The sequence below is a fragment of the Molossus molossus genome, unplaced genomic scaffold (assembly GCF_014108415.1).
Source record: "Molossus molossus isolate mMolMol1 unplaced genomic scaffold, mMolMol1.p scaffold_m16_p_8, whole genome shotgun sequence".
Taxonomy (NCBI): Eukaryota; Metazoa; Chordata; class Mammalia; order Chiroptera; family Molossidae; genus Molossus; species Molossus molossus.
In genome coordinates this window covers 84,872,031-84,885,011 of record NW_023425402.1, presented here as the reverse complement: position 1 = coordinate 84,885,011, position 12,981 = coordinate 84,872,031, and positions in this window count along the sequence as shown.

Genomic DNA, 12,981 nt, shown 5'->3' with positions numbered 1-12,981 from the left:
GCAAGGGTGTCAGTACCACATAGTAACAAAGGCACGAGTCCGGGCTTTAATGTTTACTAGCTATTGCCTTGGGTGAGTCACTACTTCCTCTACCTCAGTCTCCTCACTGTGAAATAGGGATAATAACACTCTCTTCCTACCTCACACAATTTTTGAAAAAGTCACATGACATAACATCTGTGAAAGCAATTTATAACCAAGAAAAAAAATCCTGCCCTCAGAAACTGGGTTATCATAGTACATGAGCAGAGTTGTGGGGTAATCAGTCATTTGCAATTGGATTCATGTGTTATTGGGTGTCCAGAGGAAAACCTCTTTGCCATCAAAATGCGGGGGGGAGGGGGGGGAGATTAGAGTGAAAAGGTTAGGGGAGAGAGGAAACACAATGTTATTTCTAGGTCTGAAGTCATTTCCAGGTACATAAAAAAGACAAGGTTTTATGATACCAAACATTGGCTTTTGGTCAATTTTAGTTGAAATTCAGTGAACAGGAAAGAGATAAAATATGCTCTCCACTTTTCATTAACATCTTCATAAATCTGCCTTCCATATTTTTATCACAAAAGTCTCAAGAAAAATAGTTTAGAACCCATAAAAGATGCATGGCAGCTGGTGAAACAGTTCTCATGCTGCAAATTACAAAGATTTGGATCAAAAATTCTGCTCTCTGCCTAACTTTCCAGAAATGGAAAACCTTATAGACTTTTACTACAGCAGAAAGGCAACGAACATAAGCCCTGGACAGATCAAAAGCGGGAAGCCAGCAGGAGAAAGTGGAGAGGGCAGGGATCTGCTCATGATCCACATCATTTTGAAATGAAAACCAGAATAAGAAAGAACCAAAAGATGGAAATATTAATTTATTCTTATGATATTATATTATTTGCTATAGGAAGAAAACTCAATCCAGATTATTCCTATTCCTCAGAATCATGTTCTCTTTTCAAAATTTGTCAAATTTTGGCAATGATACCATTTACAGATCCATTCAAATTAAAGTTGACCAAAGTATCTCTCAATTCCTTAAATTCCCTTGAAATCTAAATGATTCGCATCAGCAATGGAGTTGGGTGTGCCTAAGTATGTTTCTAATAGCACCCAATAGTCTAGAGAAAAGCAACTCATAGATCTGCTAAGTGTGAAATCTCTTTCTGACTTCCAAATCGGTTTGTATGCATCATGTCTTTTATGTTCTATTTGTCTCTCTTCCATCTTAGCTTATTTTGACCTGGTATTAAGCCCCATGTTCTGGTGCATCCATTCATCTGGTTGTTCAAAACATCCAAAGTTAAATATTGTATTTTTCAGTTCAAAAATATCCATTTGATTAATTTAAATGGATTCCAATTCTCTGTTGAAGTTATCCATCTTTTCATTTCTTTTGTACACCATTTTCTTCATTTCATGAATCAGTTTATGTTAAAGTCCCTATCTGATAACTGTAATATCTGAATCACTTATGGGTTTATTGTCTGTTTTCTCTGGGGTTTCAGTTATTTCTTCCTGTTTTACAGCATGCCTTGTAACTTTGTATTGAATGATGAATAGTATGAAGGCTCTGAATATCTCCCTTCGAAGAAAGTTAAATTTTTTCTGACATTCAGAAAAAAAAAAAAAAAAATCCTGGTAGATCATCTGATCCTATCTAGGCTTGATTTAAAGATCTGTCGGGGCTCGTCGATTTCAGTTGCCCTGGGATAAGGTAGTTACTCCCAGGGCTTGACAGAGCGTCTCCACTGAAAGCCGATGCTGTTTACGGACGCCCTCCCCCTTGGCAGCATTTGAAGTCCTCTCTTTCTCCCGAGCACTCAGCAGCTACAAATACCCCAGATCAGTTACCTGGCCATCCAGATGTGCTTTTGTTCCAGGCTTCTTAGGGTTTTTGCCCTGCTTATATGGGGATCAGTACTTGAGCAGAATTCATATGCAAATATTTGGGGCACTCTTCTATGGTTTCCTCCTCTCCAGAAAGCTGTCCCTCTTGTCTCGCCACTTTGTTTGCCCCAAATTCTGTCTTCTTTCTCTTTAGTCCAATAACAATGACACTCTTTTTATAGTTCTTTTACCTGTGCTATGATTTAGGAAACAGCAAGGAGAATTTAGGTTCAGCTTACATGCTCCCCTTCTCTCAAGGATCATACCATCTTATGTCCTGATTATGTTGGCTGCTATCCAATGCCTTCACTGTATTGTCTTACACGTTCTGTTCAGCTTTATAGTCATTTACTACAGAAGGATTTATGCAATACAAGTGACTCCATTATGGAAACTGAAGTCTTCAATACAAACTTGATTACACAGAAGCCTAGAGAATGAAGTGAGCTTTCGGAAGGAAGCAAGCGCAGACACATGGATCATGACACAGGTATCAAATCCCCTGCGTAAGGCTGGTAGGGAAGTAAACATGGCTTGACAGTAGAATAAAGTTAGGCCATGTCTACTGTACGGGGAACAGCCCACTAGGATAGAAACAGCCTGATTTACTGTCGCAAACAGGAATAGGCACAATTTAACGTCAAGGTAGCAGACAGTTAAGCACTCATACTGGGGAAGCAGGTGATCCTCGAAACCCTGAATTCTAATATGAACAAGGTTTCAAGACGGCAAGAAATCCCACGTTGAGGCCTAGCACAGCTGCATGGGCCTCTGGTGCTCCAATTAATTTTCCCTGCCAAAGGAAGTCTTTTATTTTGTCTAGATAATGGCTAATCAATCAAGCCCAATCACTGAGAGGAAATGCTGGAGGCTGAAAGGAATTCTGACTAGTTAGAGTAAACAGTGACCTTTGCCATCAGTAATTACATGGGGAGACATATTTCTATCAGGACACCTACAGTCCACCACCACCCCTGCAGGTTCCAGTGAATCAGACTGCAAGAGAGAGAGCCCTCCGTCCTCAGCATTATTCAGCCTCATCAGTGACCTCGACATCATGAGAGGTCAGGGGACTGCCAGCCCATGGGATTTGTGACTCGCAGCAATGAGTAAATTACCCACTTATTACAAATCATTTACGAAGAAATAATTTTTTGCTTTAAAAACTTCAAAAAAATATAAAAAATTAATCAATGACGCTGCTTTTACCATGAAAAGAGCATTATATAACAATTAAAATTTAATGTTTAAGGAATCAACATTTTAAATGCAATTTTTACTTCCCAACTAAGTAACTGCAAGAGACACCGTATTTATTTAGGTGTCTAACTCAGTGTTCCTCTAATACTTATGAGGAAAAAGACAGAGTATTTATCAACCCGATATTCCCAGAGCTTAGCATGATGCCCAGCACATAGTGGAAGATCAATAGGTACAAAATGAATTAATTGGTTTTTAGTTGATTTTTTAGAGAGACAGGATGGGAGAGAGAGAGAGAAACATCAATGTGGAAAACATCGCTCAGCTGCCTCCTGCACACCCCTCACTGGGGATGGAGCCCACAACCCTGGTCATATGCCCCACCTGAACATCGAACCAACTGGGACCTCTCAGTCCATGGGACGACGCTCAATACACTGAGCCACTCCAGCTGGGCTGAATTAATTGATTAAACTTGGGGATGACATTGCACGGGTCCAAGGACATGTCCATCATGCTTCTTATTAAGTTAAATGGATTTCATCATCAGATACGACTCTATGACAAAAGCAGAGAAGATAAAAGAATCTGGATTGTTAAGGGTTCTAAATTATAGATTCTTTACTATGATAGATATAGGGTGCAATCAAAAGAGCACTCTCTGCCCTGGCCGGTTTGATTCCAGCCAAGGGCACGTACCTGAGTTACTGTTCAGTCCTCGGCCATGGGCAGGATCATGCAGGAGGCAACCAGTCAATGTGTCTCTCTCACATTGATGTTTCTCCACCCCCCCCCACCCCCCCCCCTTCACTCTATCTAAAGATAAATGGAAAAATATCCTCGGGTGAAGATTTTAAAAAATAATAATAATAATAAAAGAGCAGTCTGTCTGGCACACATTACCTACACAGGTTCTGCAGGGGTGATAAGCCCAGCCCCAGTCCCCTCCCTTGCAACAACCTCAGCAGCTCCTCTTGGCTTCTGTAGAAGATTGAACTTGTGCAACAGGGGCTGTGGTTTGAAGTTTGAAAGCATCAGACCACATGATCTCAAAGATGTTTTCCAGCTCCATGAGTCCCTGACTCTATGAATATGTTTAACTACATGAGGGAAAAAAAAAAAAGCTGTCAACTTTTATAATTAGAACCAAAAATGCAACTACTTTCATGGTGCTTAGTTTTTGGCAGATTTTCTAAGACAAATTCCCAAGACTTTGATAATTTTTAAACTCACATACTTAATGAATATTTAATGCATGTCTTAAATTTATTTACCCCAAATTCATCACAATGCTTACTTCCTGGGAACTAAGGCCACCTCTAAAATGACTTCTCAGTCTATTTAATAAATATTGGGTTTTTTTTGTTTGTTTGTTTGTTGTTGTTTTTTATCCTCACCCGAGGACATTTTTCCATTTTTTGTACATATAGAGTTGGAGGGAGAGAGAGGAAGAGAGAAAGAGAGAGAAACATCGACGTGAAGGGACACATCGAGTGGCTGCCACCCGCACCACCAACCAGGGCCGGGGACAAACTGCAACCGAAGTACGTGCCCTTAGCGGGAACCGAACCCGGGCCTCTCCGGACCACAGGCCGACGCTCTAACCGCTGAGCCAAACTGGCCAGGGCAATAAATATTGTTTTAGCATAAAGCCTGAGCTTCAAAGCAAAATAATTTAATTTAGTAACTAAGCTGCTAAGTAACCTGGTTTATGAAGTTTTTTCTAATTGAAAACACCGTCCTCCTGTTTTTCACTTAATGACCTTCCAATGAGCTAACAATGTTTTTGTTAATCTTCACCTGAGGATATTTTTTCCATTGATTTTTAGAGAGAGCGTGTGGGAGGAGATAAAAAAAAGAGAGAGAAACATCAATATGAGAGAGAAACATTGATCGATTACCTCCTGCCAGGGATGGAACCTGCAACCCAGGGACGTGCCCTCGAGTGGGAATCAAACCTGAGATCCTTCAGACCTCGGGCCAATGCTCTAACTGGCAAGGACACCGTGAGCTAACAGTGTTTTTAAGAGAGATCACGGGAACACTGAGAAGCCCTCGTCCAGAAAGTAAACTTCCACTTGATCCCCAATTTCTTTAGGATTTTAAATTGGGATAGTAAATCTTTCCTCTTCCTTGATGCTATTAATTACTAAAGTAAATATAATAATATCTAACATTTGAGGGACACTTACTATATACATCAACACTATTCTAAATATTTCAAATAAGCTACACTTCATTGAATTCTCACTACAGCTCCAGTTTCCAAAGGGGCAGCTGAGACACAGACTCTCACCTGAGAGCCAGCGCCACCCGGGCCTGACCCCGGAGCGCAGGCTGGGAACCACCGGGCCACGGGCCACGTCAGCACCCACTGAGATACATCAGTGTCACGGGGATGAAATAAACCAGGAGGCTGAAAGTTACTAAAAACAACAGTCCTGACTTTGAAGTCATTTTACTCGTTTCCATTTATTTTATTTTCCTCAGAATATATTTCCCCATAGTAAGATAATTAAAATAGAACGAGGTAATGAGAAAAAAGAAAGGAGTGGGGACAAAGCTCAAGTCAGGACAGCTGCGTTTACCAGCTCTGCCCCTCACTGCGAGGTGACTTTGCACAAGTCTTTAAGTATATATTCCAAGCCTTAAGGAAAAAAAAATTCTAATTTTGCCTATATAAAAATTCATAAGAAAGTCATGTCAATTGTGTTATTAAGGACCAAAACCTGTATAATAATTATCAGTATTAAAGAAATAACTGCAAACAACTGTCATGCTTCAATTTCTGTTATACTCTCCTACACTGAGCTTAAAAAACTATTCTAAGACAGTTTCCAAATGATTTCCTTTGTTTCATGGAACTTTTCCTGTAGATAAAATTGTCAGCATTTCCTGTATGACTCTTCATTACTCTGCAACTTTCTGAAGATGGACCACATTAAATGAACTCTGGAAAGGCCACATTTAGAAGATATGGTAATTAGTAAATGCTGCTTAAAGTGTATTTATCTCACCAGACAAATGCCTTGCCTTTTGTTTTTATGGGGAGAAAAACACGCTGAAATTAAAAGCACATATTTTTTTTTCTTTGCTATGTATCAAATGAAAATCTAGTTTACAAATGGAAATACTAAATGGTAAGATTTGATCAATATGCGATCATATGTTTGAATTTTCACAAGTATCGTTCCTTTCATTCATTCTTACCTTTTCCACAGAAGGAAGTCAGGCTCTTCCAGTCACTTCTTCGTCCTGCATCCCGAAACCAAAGAATCTGGTGTTACTTTTATGACAAGCTAAAAAGAAAACTCGTATTCCTAAATTTGTTAGCTGGCCGTTGAAATGGCATTACATTTCTCTTCCATTCAAGCTTTGCCCTGATAACGGTATCTGCTAACATCTACATATGTCAAGTTTTTATAACCGTTTAAGTCAACTCAGCTTTAATAAGTCAACTCAGTGAAATGAGTGGGATGAGTAGGTATAACTTTTTTCTTTGGGGGTGGGGAGTGGAGATGGAAATTTGCCCTCACTTTGCATTTGCTTTTTAATTTTGAGTTAAACATATGCATCAAGCATTAGTCCCCAAATCAAATGAGTATAAAATTAAAAGAAAAAAGCCACCAATCTTAGTGAATTTTCAGTTTGGTTTACTTTTGATTTAATGTTCTAAATATATTCATACACACACACACACACACACACACACACACAAAACATTTACCCTATATTGTTTTACCCATTCATTTTCTAATTCAATTGTTGGTTTTCTCGATCGTCTGATAATAACACTCACTCACTTTCATAATAATCAGGCAGTTGCAGAAGTTTCTACTTGGCTCTCAATAAAAGTGACTTAAAGTCACTTTCTTATTTAAGTTGGGTTTTTTAAAAGACAGTTTTATGAACTGAAACTTTAAATAAATATCATGTCTTCATTAACAATTATATTTTAATTAGGCTTTTCAAATTTAGGCAGGGGAAAGCTCAATCTGAAAATAATGAGGTAATAGTCATTTATGCTGGTTTCAAGGAAAATATTTTATACATTAGACAACTCTCATAATTTCTTCCAAGGACACTTTACTAGGAAAATTGTTAGTTTTTCTTATTATACAATCAAACAAACAAAAAGTATGCTCTCCTGATGCAATGGTTACAAAAAAATAAATTTAAATTTAAAAAGTGCTTGAATTTAGACTTTCACCCTCATATTTACATGTAATTCTAACTTACTGTAATGATCATAAATCTAAAAGGGTGATTTTTTCTTTTCAAGAATCGCATACACATTCATATGGTCACATATCTAACAATAGGTAAGCATTTAAACTCTACAGAAAACATTAGGTTTTGTTCTTAATATATCATAGTGTCTGACATATCTTGATAGGTTACCATATCCTCTGTACAAAAGGCAATGTGGTGGCTGGAAAAACCTATGGAATTTGGGGCATTAGAGAGGCTTGGTGAAAATCTTGGCTTTGCCACTATTGGCTCCAGCACAGACATGATACATAGTCTCCCCACCACCCTCCTTCCCCTTATCAGTAAAAAGAGAATACATTTCATAAACTTGCAGGGTTGCATGAGGATCTGCGTTAATCTATGTAATCAGTCTAGCGTAAGTTCTCAATAAATGGTAGCCACTACTGTCATTAGTAATGTAGGTAAGGGTCTCCCTTGTAGATTGTAGAGAGACCTGTACCCTCTTCCTCCAGAGCATGTGATGGTCACAGGGAAGCCGTGTGTGAGCTGTTTACTGGACTGGTAGGATGGTGTGGTGGGAAGACTGATGGGAATGGAGTTAGAGGAGCTCCCTTTGCCCACGGTGGCACAGGCAGGATTGTATCACTGAACCGTGCCTGTCTTTGTGCACCTAAAGACCAGTGGCTTTATTCTTCAGTAAACCAGTCTTTGACCTGAATGATCTCTAAGGACCCTGCTGCCTGCTCTCACATTCCCTGCACACTGAAGGGCTGCCTGTCAAGTTGCAACAGAAACCCTGGATGCAGTTAAACTGTGCCACAATAAACAATGGATATACTCTCATGATCTGAAGAGTGTATTCATGGTAATATACATTCTCTCTTATATTCATATTGCCTTTTTATGACTTTTCAATTTGTATTTCTTGTTCAATTATCTTTTGTCTTCCAACTGTTAGAATTCTGGTAGTTTTGTGTTTTTTTCAGTTAGTTTTCTGAGCACAATATTTAAAAGCCAAATTTCCAGTTCAAAGCCAGATAACTGACAACACCATCATTAAGAATGATATTTGTTTCATAAACACTTACTCAATAAATTCTCATCAAGCGACATCTATAAACAAGGTATTGGGCTTGGTACTAGAGACATAAAGGTGAATGACTCAATTCCTCTCTTGTGGAGCTCTGTCTGGTGAGGAACACAGGCAAGTCACCATACAGTTAGACAAAGGATAAGCACCCAACCCAGTCTGGAATTTCAAAAAAGAAAGAGACATGGGAGTTGAGTGTTGAAGAATGAGTAAGAGTTGGCCAGCCTGTAAAAGACATAAAGTCATGAAATTCTTGCTACAATCACCATTAGACTAACAGTCCTCACATTAGTGCAGTGTTCGGAGAATGCACCCATTACTGAGTGAATGAATGAATTTGTCAGACAGCTTTAATATTCACTTTAGCCATGTTTGTTTCTCAATAGTATAAACACTTTTACATTTTATAGTTATTGAATGTCCACTGTGTGTAAAACATCCTAGTAGGAGTCATGGAGTCACAGAGGAGCATAAAAAGAAAAAATATATATAATCTCTGTCCTCAAGAAAGATGCATTATTTCAACAAATATTTACTGTGCTCTCTGTTTTTTCCATATGCATGGCACTTTGCAATTTGCAGAAGGAAAACAATAGACAAAGTTTATTAAAGCAAGAGGAGAACAGAAGCATAACAATTTCAGCACTACTTACTTTTGAGGCTCTTAATTTGACCCTACAAATCAACAAATGTCTCTGAGCATTCTCTAAGCCCTGCAAACCATTAGAGAGTGAAATACATATGTTCCAAAAAAATAAAGGACTAAAAACATAAGTGGCGTATTCAACAATATAGTAAAAGAGAAAAAACGTTGGATTCTGGTTGCTACACTGCAGTCCCTTCCCTGAGCTTTCCAATTCATCCCCAAGTTGGTTTGGGGCAAAACAGCACATCTCTCTTCCATACACACCACAGCATTCACGAAGTCAAGACTATTCACACCTTTCCTGAAGTCTAGAATGCCCTTGCTGCTCCTCTCTTCCTCATCCTTTAATCCAGTTTATGGCCATAAAAAAGTCACACCAGGTTTTTCTGTATTGGTTACTTCTCCCTCCTCTTCACTCACAAAACACTTAGCGTTATGTCCCTCCATGACTACTGAATGACTTACCACCAACCCACTGACGGCTGAGAAAGAACTCCTGAGCCTCAGAGCATGTAGCTCCATCACAATCTGCGCTTCAAAATTCTTTAAAAGTTCTCATTCCAGAGTCATGAAATGTTACATCACACCCATCCTCCAGAGTTTCTATGTCCTGAGGTTCCCAACTATGAGGATAACTGGTTTAGTCCATATATAACATTCTTCTGCAGCCAGATCACAACCTCCTTGTAAGCAAGAACTAGGTAGTTTTTTCTATCCCACTGTGTTTAACACAATATTAGAAATGTAGCAAATGCACAAAGTACAGTGGAACCTCGGTTCTCGAACTTCATTTGTTCTGGAAGCTGTTCAAGAAGCGATTTGTTCGAAAACAGAATCATTTACATTAGAAATAATGTAAATTGAATTAATCTGTTCCAAACCCCCAAATGATTCCCCATTTTAACCTTTTTCCATTGCCTGTGATCATTGTTTTATAAGCACTTTCACACCCTTAGCAACATTAGCACTCTTGATGTTTAATTTTGCTAATTGTAGATTTCACCATGCCATACTCAGCAGCCAGATCAGACACATGAACACATCTATCACACTTGGCAATTATTTCTCTTTTAAGCTCTAGTGCTGTTTTCACAACTTTGCTTTTCACTTTGCTGCTATCACTAACCTTCTTAGGACCCATGGTGATTTTGTATGCATTTAACAGTAATAAGCAGCAACGAAAACAAAAAACATGAGAATATTCACAGCACAATTTCCTGAGATGTTAACAGTGCAAGGTCTAGCAGTAAACTGACTCATCCTAGCATAGTCTCTCCTTTGTTTATAGCCTGAGAGATGCGTGACTGATCATATAGGTATCAGCATGAAAGGTTGTCAGGTCGAGAATGAAAGTTTTGCTTGACAACTGAGACATTTTTCTGTGAACAACTTGGCCGAGAACTGAATTGTTCTAGATAGGAGACATTTGAGAACCGGGGTTTGACTATATTTGTGAATTATTTATTTCATTGAGAGGAAGACAATAAATAACAAATGACTGACTAACTTTTAATTTGGGGTATCTGAATAGATTTATTAGTCTGGACGAGTTTCACACTAAGATCTTTTGTTTAAGGTTAGGCAACGTTGACAATTGCATTGATTTTCTTAAATACATCAGCCAGTCAGTCAATTAGCAACTTTTCCTAAACACCTACTAATGTTACCATCCAGTTTTCTAGAGAATTATTTACTTTAGTAAATTGTTGGCTTGAATAACATAAACACTGTATTCCCTAGTATTGTGCAAAATATAAAGTTATCATGAGCCTCAGAAATGTTATTTATATAATCAATAAATATAAAATGCTTACCTATGAATTGACATAAATATGCTATGATAGAAATCACCATAGTTCCTAAGACCTTAGTAATTATGCAATTTTAGTTAAATATAGAATATTTATAGAATATTCTAAAGTTCAAGCTAGTTCCCAAACTTTACACAAAGAATTCATTCAGTGGTGGATCGTTTGTACTTGATGCTGTGAGAGGCTATTCACAAATACTCAGCTTCCATGAAACACCTTAAATTACTTAGAAACTTTTTTTAAAAAAGGAAGCAATTTTCCAGGAAGCTCCCCTATGATCTTTGATATCTTTAAACCAAAAGGATTTCTATGCTATCACCATTCCAAAATGTTAGAACTTTTAGAAAACCTTTGCCCCAAATGCCATAAAAATGTCACCATTTTCTATATATTCCATTGTTTCGGGGCGGGGGGCTCTCACTGCGGTGAAGTCTGCATCAGTTAGGGCATTTTATAGTACAATATCCAGAAGCCATTTTTTAAAAAGGAACATATTAGCTCATGAAACTGATACGCTTGATTTAGGACCAAGAACCCAGGTTTTTTCTGTGTCTCAGTTCTGTGTTTCACTGGAGCTCCACACATTGGTCTCTCAGCCACTGCGGGTGCTCCCTTGTTGGCCCCAAAGTGTCTATAGCACCCGAAACCTCACATCCTCACACAAGCTCCCACCTCCTTCCACTGCTTATTCAAGCAGCCTATCCTGATCGCCTGGTTCCACAGATATATATAGATAGATAGAGATATAGATGATGATATAGATGATGATATAGATGATGATATAGATGATGATATAGATGATGATATAGATATAGATATAGATATAGATATAGATATAGATATAGATATAGATATAGATATAGATATAGATATATAGATACATATAGATAGATATCTGGCTTGGAAGTCATGATCAATGTTTTTTAAAAAATGAAATATAATAGAGTTTAAAATACCAAAGGTATCACACATAGTAAAATAAACATTCTTTCTCTAACATATTTGTTTCATTGTCTATGTGTATGTGTGCATGTACATGTACTGGACCAAATGTGAGACAACTTCCTATTACAGTCAGTTTATTTGGTGTAAACACACCTTACAGCTCCTGAATGAGCAAAATGAGCAAGTTATAAAGGTATGAAACAGCATGATAAAACTGTAAGTGACTGAAACTGACTGAAGCACAATAGGCAGTGAAACACGGAGAAAGGCAAGAATGGTGGGGAGAGAGAGACCGGAGAAGACAGGAGCCAGACCAGGGGCCTTGTCTTAGAGCAGTGGAAACCCTGCAAAGGCTCTGAGCAGGTGAGTGAGCACTTCGCACTGAGAGACTCTTTAGGCAGCAGAGAAGGGAATAATTGGAGAGGGCAAATCATGTAGGCCCCGTTAATAACAGGAACCGTTAATTTCTCTATCCGGCTTCCCTAGGATGTTTGTTGTACCTCACTTTCTCCAATGAGGCAGAGGAAATAACCCCATTTTGGGCTATTAGTATTACAAAATTAGGTCACGATTTCTTCAGCTATTATATACAATTGTATTATTTAAAGAGATATTTCATTTTCCACTTGCACGGTTGTCTATATTTTGGAATTGTCTTGCCTAGCTATTGAATTTTATAAAGTTAAAGGTCCCCGTGAGTACACACAGGTTCAGTACCACCCACGTGGTGAGGCTGTGTCACATTCCTGCCTCCAAGCCACTCTCTTCTCCTTTTATATCGGTTAGCGCTTACCTTCTCTCTCTTTCCTCCATGACTTTAATGGCAAAATTAGAAAAACTTAAATTTTCTTCCCTCTCCTACAGCACCAATATTGCCCATGTGTACACACACACACACACACACACACACACACACACACTTCTCCACGTCACACAGGACATTTTCCAGGCACTGATTTTGCAATAATCAAAAAATTATTAAATCTAAGATTGAACAGTGGTCTAATTTATTATTTTATCATCAAGATTTCTACTTACTCATGGACATTAACATAATCTGCTTAGGAGTTTTAGATAAGGGATTCTCAATGATAATTTGTTTCAAATTCCTTAACTGTATTCTTTGCATCTTTCAAGAATTTACACTCCCTCTGTGGCGATTTGATAGCAAGCACACACACAAAAACTGAAAACAAAATGGG